This window comes from Dreissena polymorpha, chromosome 5 (genome assembly GCF_020536995.1).
Source record: "Dreissena polymorpha isolate Duluth1 chromosome 5, UMN_Dpol_1.0, whole genome shotgun sequence".
Classification (NCBI taxonomy): domain Eukaryota; kingdom Metazoa; phylum Mollusca; class Bivalvia; order Myida; family Dreissenidae; genus Dreissena; species Dreissena polymorpha.
The window spans coordinates 44,541,294-44,549,485 of record NC_068359.1 but is presented as its reverse complement, the minus strand read 5'-3'; the positions used below and the strand labels follow the sequence as shown (position 1 = coordinate 44,549,485).

General features: G+C 33.8%; 1 long non-coding RNA gene across 1 annotated transcript; it reads right to left on the bottom strand.

The window, feature by feature from the left end:
* Positions 1-1,463: 1,463 nt before the first annotated feature.
* LOC127831392 (uncharacterized) lies at positions 1,464-3,453 on the bottom strand. Its single transcript, XR_008026414.1, has 3 exons — positions 3,329-3,453; positions 3,084-3,137; positions 1,464-2,823 (listed from the first exon to the last, which is right to left on the bottom strand). It is a non-coding gene; the product is annotated as an uncharacterized LOC127831392 (long non-coding RNA).
* Between the last annotated feature and the right edge of the window lie 4,739 nt (positions 3,454-8,192).

The window sequence follows — 8,192 nt, the reverse complement described above, 5'->3', positions numbered from 1 at the left end:
AATTATTATTATTATTATTATTATTATTATTATTATAATTATTAATATTATCATTATTATTATTTTTATTATTATTATAAAAATAGTCATAGTATTAGTATTGGAGCCATTCATGTTGGTTATCGAAAATACATTTATTTGGCTTCGTACAATGATATCTGCCACTCCCCACAAAAACAAATTAACAATGCATTTAAATGTTCGGATGCGAATAACATAAATCTTCATGTTGATGTGCAATAGCAAATGTGTATTATACCTCATCAAACTCAGTTTAAAATGATATTATGGACATTTTTCCCTGTTGAATTGAGCTGAAAAAAAATTAACAGGTCAAAAGAGCTAGTTAAAATGGGGTTACTGACCAATTATCTGCAACTTATCTTTCTCCCAGCTGCTTATAAAAAATATATATTATATTCGATATTTTACGTGACTCACCTAGTCCTCTAAGCCGAAATTAACCGTAAAACAAAAAGTGTCTTTGTGTCGTATGAACGAATCTGCACACAAATTAGATTTAGATTCACATCGTTAATCGAATCATTTGTTTAGTCAGTTTTCAAAACGAAAGTGCGGTTGATATTCAAATGCAATATTTTTCTCTTTCCAGGATATTGTTTTAGTATGTTGATGCTGCATTAACAAATATAAGTGTATATGAAGTGAAAGCACCTAAAATAAACAGCGGTAAAACATAAACATAACCCAACATGATGGCAGTAGCATTATTATCTTAAAGTGATATTATGGGCATCTTACAGTTTATAGGTGTTTATCGCTCTTGGCCTAAATAGCAAACAGACGGAACATCTTTGTTTGAAAAAATGTTCAGTTGACTGTTTTGCTATCTACAATGTTAATGAATCAGATGGGGAAACAAATAACTGGTATATAAGATTAGATGTCTTATCATGTTCTATCAGTTTTTCAATCAAATCAAAATATTGGCATGCTTCATCATATTCTCCGTTGCAGGAAAGAAAGGAGGCGTATCGCATGTAGTTGCCAATTATACCAGACTTTAAAGATTAAAAAAACATTAGGTAAGCTTTTTGGAATATATCGTGTTTATGTTTAAGTCCATCTGCCTTCTCTTTTAAATACATTGACGAAACCAAACTAGCTACATCTGACATGATACTATGTAATATATATTCATATTTTCTATATTTTCTCAACGTTGCGTAATAATAAGTTTCTATTCGTATAACTTCGTTTTCAAACAAAGCTTTCATGTCGGATATTTCTGAAAATTAGAATCCATAAAATATTGGCGTCACTTCCTGAAACATATTAAATACATAATTCAATAGTGGTGAACCATTGTTACAATATCTGCTCAGTTCATTAGTTCTCGTATTGCGTTCATCATTAAGCGACTTTACAATGTTGTCAATTTGTATATTGGTGATCTGTGTTAGCAGTGAATCAATAACATATGTAAGTTTATCCGTCAATTTTCGAAACTCATGTATTTCAATTTTTTCCTCAAACAGGTTAACATTCTCTATGGTAAAATGTGGACACTTGCGGCATTTCATGAAGCGCCTCAAAGTTGCAAGAAGATACTTACCGCACTTGATAATATTATCCTCTCTCCACACATCAGGCCTAGTGTTTTCGACCGTAAAGAAGAAGGCTGTTTTGAAATGAAATGTACTGAGCCTGTCTCGATATTCTTGCACAAACAACTCCTTTCTTAATATCTTTGTCAGAACATATGCTTTTATATATACAGTATCTAAACAGAACATTAATAACCGATCAGTAAGATAAGTGGAAATTCGCCATTGAGAATCAAAATAATCGTCCGTACACATGTTCGTACTTTTGGAAGGTCCCTGTGGAACTATAAAGACACCATAATTATTGGCTTTGTTCAACGTCTTCTCCAACGGCCAGTGACCGGGCCGAGGCCTATCGAAGAAAAACATACATTATTTCGGAATACTTTTACAGTAACACGCGTTTTCAGTGTCCATATTCATGATTTTTTTCTGCAGGTCCGTGTTGTTTTAATTGTCTTCTTATCAATGGATGATGATTTCGTTCCAGCATGATTCTACGTGGAATTATTCCGGATGTTGTCATCCAACCCTTATGAAAAAAGTCAACTAAATCAACCTGAGCCAGCTTAGGATCCATTTTTTGAAAATGCCTTGCTTGTGTTGATGGTCCAATCATTGTCAAAACACAGTGCTGCGGAGCACAGCCGTTTGTGCTTACCTTTATTACGACTTGTTGATCTTGCTGCTGAATGGGCCCGTTTTCTGAATCAAGAACCAAACGAAACGTATCATGACGCTGTAAAAAGTCAACGTCAGACATCATTCCAAATAATGCAGTCCCCTCGATTTGACTTCCGAAAACATATATTCGTCTGTTACACCCCCTTGCGGTGAACGAAAGTGTCATTTCCCTTGCATAAGAAAATAATGTTTTTCTTCTAAATGGTATTATTTGTTCATTGACTGCAGAAAAATCAAGGACACATGAAATTTTTATGGTACTTCTTTATCATATGTCTAAATACTTTCCAAATTTTGGGCAGTTATCGACACATTCCCTTCTGTTAATGCGGTTTGGTTTTGTTTGCTTTGCCTGTTTTGAGCCATCTTCAACGAGAACAACTAACTGTATCCCTTGATCTCTCGTATATGAATCGTTTTTTACCTGGGTATCCGTGGAACATACGGGTTGAGTTTTTAAATGTTTAATGAGGCATTCACAGTGTTATAGTTCTTTTTTTTAAAGTTACATATGATTCCTAATCCATGTACATGTAACCAGTATTGAATAGTAAGTGTTTCGGTTTCCGTCCTTAAATAGCAAAAAATAACATACATTTACAAAAAGTAAAAATCCGAAGTGGTTCCTTTATCCTAATAATATTTGAGGAAAACACACACATGCAATATATGTTAAAATATTTAAAATAGTATTGATTGACCTTCGTTCTGCCAAACACATTATTTAAAAAATGAATAATACATAGTCAACATGATATTGGAAACGGTTGAACAAAATCCAAATAATTTGTTGCACTTATACCATGAAACCATCGGAATAAAACAACTTACAAATTTGGTACACATGCCAACGACCCAACAATCTCGATGTATCTATGGTTACTCCTGTAACAAGGTTATGCTAATAGCAATTGAACGAGAGATAATTCTGATAGCATTCAGATAGCCCAACGTTAACATAAACATTAAACAATTAAACAAGTGCGATAAGTCTATATCAAGCAGAAAAAATAATAAACACGGACTAAATACAACATTCCAAAGATGGTCACAAGAAGTTTGATAAAACTACATACCTAATATATCCATGTTGCTAAATATGGCTACATTAATGCATTTACATTTGAAATGATGTTATCCGCTTAAAATCGCTTAAACTGTTCAAACCTTTATCTTAAACATGCTACTGTCACGACCTAGCTTTATCATTAAAATTCTTCTTGTCTCAAAAGCGTAGTTTATATTCTTTCCCAATGTGTTCGCTTATCAAAATACAATTCGTGCATTTGTCTTAAAAGCTAAAATATATATTCCGCAGAAGATAACCCGAATAAGATTACTTTGACATAAAAAAACATTGACTCTTTAAGTTAGATTGTGCTCTCGTTTTGTTTGACATATATATTGTATTTATTATGAAATTGTTTAATTTTCAATCAATTCTCTGAAAATTAAATCGCGACCATAATTGAAAGTTGCGGGTTATATTTTGCATGTAGAATGTGTATACATACATTGAAGAAGCGGGTTATATTTAATATGGAGAAAGCTTAGACACACATTGCAGTAGCGGTTATATTTGGTATGGCGAATGTTTAAACACACTATGAAGTTGCGGTTTATATTTTGTATGGAGACTTTTTAGACACATTGAAGTAGCGGATTATTTTTTATATGGCTAATGTTTAGACAAACATTGAAGTAACGGTTTATATTTTATATGGCAAATGTTTAGACACACATTGAAGTAGCGGATTATATTTTGTATGGCGAATGTTGAGACACACATTGAAGTAGCGGGTTATATTTGGTAAGGCGAATATTAAGACAAAAATTGAAGTTGCGGGTTATATTTCATATGGCGAATGTTTAGACACACATCGAAGTAGCGGGTTTTATTTTATATGCCGAATGTTTAGACACACATTGAAGTTGCGGGTTATATTTTGTTTGGCGAATGTTTACACACACATTGAGGTAGCGGGTTATATTTTATATGGCGAATGTTTAGACACACATTGAAGTAGCGGGTTATATTTTGTGTGGCAAAATTATTCAGACACACATTTAAGAAGGGGGTTATATTTTGTATGGCGAATATTTAGACACACATTGAAGTAGGCGGTTATATTTTGTATGGCGAATGTTAAGACACACATTCAAGTTGCGGGTTATATTTTTTAATGGCGAATGTTTAGACACACATTTAAGTTGCGGATTGTATTTTGTATGGCGAATATTTGTAATTGTTATTTATCAAACATAACTAGTTTTTAAATAATTCATGAGTTTGACTTGTACATACACAAATTTAAGGGCGAAAAGTATTCTTAGCATTTTATATCGATGTCATTCGAAGAGGAAGAATTTCGTTCACAACATTGTCTAAGTTACAATTCGTTACCATGGAAACACAGTTTTATTGTTAGTGACGTTCAAGCGTAATGTTGATTTAATGGTTCAAGCACTTTGTAAACAATACATCCATTGACTTACAGAGCGAGCAAATTCAAGCACTTAAAACACGATGTAACTTTGAAGACAATAAAGCAATTAACCACATCTCTCATTAAAATGTGAACTAATAATTAACATGATGTTGGTGTATTTTATACATTAAACTCCTCTTCCGTGTCATAACTAGAGTGTATGGGGAACCATTTTCAAATTTGACACTAATATGCAAAACTAAGCTAACTTGAATCCCTTCCAACAAAGTGATCAATACGAACACACTGAAATTACAAAAACGTTTGTTGAGACGAAACGTGCATAAAAAAGAAAATAGGCCATACTTCACTGCATGATATGTGTGATTGGCAAACACAAATGTCAAACACATCAGGTCAATCCTTTTACAGCATGGTATGTGGATAAAGTTTCTAGATTTATTCTTGTAAGTAAGAGATGCATGGATGATATACGTTTTTCTCAAAGAAGCAAGGATATGCATGTAAACCGACGTCGAAAGCCTGTTTTACATATAGAATGTAGAAAACACTCTTTAGCATTTACCATACTATGTGATGCGTGCCACTATAATACAACTAAAATAGTTAAGTATTTTTATTAATTCTATGAACAATATCCAAGTGATAAACATTATTGTAATTAAGAAGTACTTACTTGTCGATATTGTTGCAGATATTTATAAGGTAACATCTTATCAGTCTTTATCCCCAGGGCCATTCCTTACATGTTGGATGTGCCATCGTTGACAGATGGAACCCCGGTACTTTGTTGACAATTTTTATAATATATATGTATTACGAAAATTTTCAGACATTTGTTCACAAGTATATTACGATCAATCTAAAAAAATAATTCATTGTTGACCAAGACTACGAACTGCTAATGTTTGCCATTTATTTGCTGACACATATGTTTATTCAAGAATGGAAGTCGAAGAAGGACACACGTTGAAAAAGAACACTTATTGAAAAAGTAATAATAATAATCAATGATATATAATGAGTACATTATAATTTAATTTCATAATGATAAACATGTTAACAAACTTAAATACCCTCAACGCTGCAGGTAAATAAGGTTCAATGTAATACTAAGTACTAAAGACGAGTGTTCTTATTTAAACAAAGATCATAACTATTAAGATCACGATTAATTGTTTCAAGAAGCATTATCATTCGAGCTTATTCATAGTTTGAGATACGTGTAATTAAATCTCAAGAACAAGTGGACGCCGATTCCACTTACACTAAAGTACATTTAGTGGACGCCGATTCCACCCACACTAAAGTACACTAAGTGGACGCCGATTCCACTTACACTAAAGTACACTTAGTAGACGCCGATTCAACCTACACTAAAGTACACGTAGTGGACGCCGATTCCACTTACACTAAAGTACACTTTAAATATTGTTAATCAATTGAGTGTTAATCTCAAAGATATATTTAAGAATGGTGAAAACGTCAATGCAGACATAAATTATGTTGCCTTACATACCAAAACAAACATAATTTGAATGGCTAGTTTAACTTATCTGTTTAAATGTGGTCTGAAAATATATTTCTTAACAAGCACTATGTATACGGCTTCTCCAAATAACCTTTACGTGGCTTTTGGTCGCCTCTACATGTACTGCAAATCGACGACGATGTCCAGACACTGCACCAGAACAAAAGACCATAAGCGACAAGTTTGAGAGCATTCTCCTTAAATTTCAACATACTTAACGATGGTCAATCAATGGTAGGCGTGGTCCGAAAAGGCGGTTCTATGCTGGGTCGTGACAAAAACATCCATCTCTTGCATCTAAAATTTAGAGTTTACTTCGATAGACTGAATAAGCTTGGGATAGAATGTTCTTCCATCTACCGTAGTAGGGTATGCTATTTTTCTGCGCCAGGAATTTCCTATACGAAAAAAACAGGTCCACTGATTAAAATATTGACTTAAACACCGGTAAACTGTTTAACTGTGTTCCCTGTTGTGTTCCAAAGTTTTGTTTAAAGTTCATGTTTCTATTTTGAATTCAGAAGGTTTCATTTTTGGCGAAGACATAATGATGCACAGGCTCAGGAAATAAGATGCCAGTTGATGTCAATTCACTGTCTCATTAACATTTTAGAAAAAGCAATGGAATTTACTTACAATTTTCTGTCAGTTCAAAGTTTCTCGTAGCAATCCCAATAATAGCAATAACAGATTAAACATGATCCCCAAAGAAATAAAACAGGATGAGATACGGAAATTCAAGAAATATTTAATCCCTCAATATTTCTTATAACGGCAGTGTGGGAATAATAAAGTGAAAATAGCTGTCACTTCATTGTTCCCACAGCTGTCTTTGTCACTTGATTTATTCCTTGATGTCCTTTAAATGATCAAAATGTGGTAGATGAAATAGTATTAAATGATCAAATCAGAGCAGAACTGTGGAACATATACATGTATATATATTCCTATTCCGATATGTTATTAAAACGCCGTGGTGAGAACAGTAAAATGTTGCAAATATGTTGTCAATTATAAATATGAACAAGATTTCTCTTTTGCTTTTGCGTATTAAGAGATTTTAGTAGCTATATATGATTTGATAAAAACCTTAATATATGATACAAAGTTTACATCGTTTAAGTAATTATATACTCAACAATTGTTTGTTCAATTTATGGTACTAATATAAGGTTAAAATATATCGTTAATTATTAAGATTTATCGATTTATTCAATGAATGGTTTGAGTTTTCAGATTCCTATGGGGCACAGTCGAGTTCAACTAAAGCAGACTACCAACTGGGCAGAGAGACCGGCCAGGCCAGTAAGAGTACAGAAATATGGGCTGCTCATGTCCTCGCTTGATCTTGATTATAATAGCATTGTTTGAACGGATGGGACAATGGGTATTCCGATTTCGCCGTGTAGCAAGTCCTGTAATTTCGACGAAATGAAGCATGTGGGAGACTGCGATATGTGCTTCTGGATTTGCATCAGATGTCAGCCATTTGAGAACCTTGAGAACGAATGCACTAGTAGAGACTGCGGAAAAAGAACGAGGCCGACAGTGAACCGGAAGAGCTGTTTTTGATTTGGATCAACAAAACATTGAGTTTAATACTGTGTACGCGATAGTTCCGCTTGCCCCGTCTGATTTTTTAATCTGATAGCAATGCTTGTGATCATAACATTCTTGAGGTACAATGACACGGTCGGTGATAATGGCCACTGGTCGTCAACTGTGCTACATGGTGTTGTCTGGTTGCTTGTTCTGCTATTTTTTTACCGCCATTTTAATACTGAAACCCACCCATGTTACTTGCGCAATGCAATGGTTTGTGGTGGGCTTCGGCTTTATTTTATATACTCGTCCCTTCTCATGAAAACTAATAGGATTTCTGGGATATTCTACAGCGCAAAACGATCCGGTCGGAGGCATCCGTTCTCTGATAGTGATTTCAATCATTCTCGTGAGTTT